A 1,899-nucleotide genomic window follows, 5' to 3' on the forward strand; every position below is an offset into this window, starting at 1 on the left:
AAATTCCCACAATAAAATCCACAAGAATAATTTATTTAAAATCCAAGCTCCAATAATTCACTTAATATCCAATTTTGAATAATACTCCAAATATATTGATGACTTAAAAGATCACTGATGACTAAAAAGGTAACTGATGACTTAAAGATCACTGATGACTTAAAAGGTAAAGGTAATGAAAAATGTCAATCTATATATATTAACTAAGAAGTTTCTAGAATAGTCTTCCATTTACTACAGTAATCATAATCTAGCAACTTCACCAATAAAGATCATTCCAGAAGTTTCTATCTAAATATAATGCATGAGTTTTCTACAATAGTTAAGAACCTTCTAGTACATACATGTAGTTTATGTTCTAAAAATAGAACAATGATAATATTGGAAAAACCAACTGGTCAGATACAAACTATATACATGTAATATGTTGCATACATAACACTTCCCCTCTTCAAGAAAAAGAAATATGAATGAAATGAATATTTCTTTTACATAAATCCAAACAATATGACTTGCGAATAATAGGAGAAATGTTAAACAATTTTATACATACAATCATATATATGTGTATTATAAACAATTACAAACAACAATATAAAAATAAACAATCATATGATGTAGATGTTAAATGTAAATACTGAAAATATCAGTTTTAGACACGAGAAAGTGCATCTTGTCCAAAAATATCTTCATCCACAAAATAATGAATCAGAAGATTTTTAATTTCTTGTTTACGCATTGAAGATTTAATTTCTGATAAATTATACTTTTTTGCAAGATCAAGCAAATCAGTTTTCTTAGCCAAATCTAATAACTCCTGGGAAGGCTCAGCTACAAACTTTTCTAAATCAAAAGACATGACTGCTTGCTGCTGGTTTTAAAGTGTTTAAAAAAAATTCAGAATTGAAAGGCACACTTAATAGATCAACTATGATATCAACCCAAATGAGTAAATACGGTAATAATAAAATGTAAAATAAACGGTAATAATTTCCAATAATGTAGCCAAAAAGAAATATTCAATCCCGGACGAGCCCCCAATTTCTGTTACGAGCCAGGCGTAACGAGAAAGAAAAGCCAGCAACAAACTTGTAACAATAACAAATTTATTACAGAAAAATTATTAAAGAAAAATAAAATAACAAATTACTTTACAAATACCTGAAGTCCAAATAAAAATTACAAATGTCTAGTCTGATCCTGGAATGATCCTTTTTCAATAGCACAGTTAAATCCAAGTTAAATCCAAGAACACTTTAGAATAAATTCCCACAATAAAATCCACAAGAATAATTTATTTTAAAATCCAAGCTCCAATAATTCACTTAATATCCAATTTGAATAATACTCCAAATATATTGATGACTTAAAAAGTAACTGATGACTTAAAAGGTAACTGATGACTTAAAGATCACTGATGACTTAAAAGGTAAAGGTAATGAAAAATGTCAATCTATATATATTAACTAAGAAGTTTCTAGAATAGTCTTCCATTTACTACAGTAATCATAATCAAGCAACTTCACCAATAAAGATCATTCCAGAAATTTTCTATCTAAATATAATGCATGAGTTTTCTACAATAGTTAAGAAAGTTCTAGTACATACATGTAGTTAATGTTCTAAAAATAGAACAATGATAATATTGGAAATACCAACTGGTCAGATAAAAACTAAATACATGTAATAAGTTGCATACATAACACACTAAACGTATTCGTTCAAAAATAATACACGGCAATGTTCAATGACTGTAGTGCAAGTATAGTTTTAAGGGCTTTTGTAGCCGAAAGGTCAGTGTCTCTGTCTCGGACCATTTACCGCCGTTGGTCCGAATCCCGCCAGGGAATTTAAAATATTACATGAGAGGAAAATATCAAACTAGGCTACTACTGGTCG

This window comes from Ruditapes philippinarum, unplaced genomic scaffold (assembly GCF_026571515.1).
Source record: "Ruditapes philippinarum isolate M1 unplaced genomic scaffold, ASM2657151v2 ctg14746_1_1_1_1, whole genome shotgun sequence".
NCBI lineage: Eukaryota > Metazoa > Mollusca > Bivalvia > Venerida > Veneridae > Ruditapes > Ruditapes philippinarum.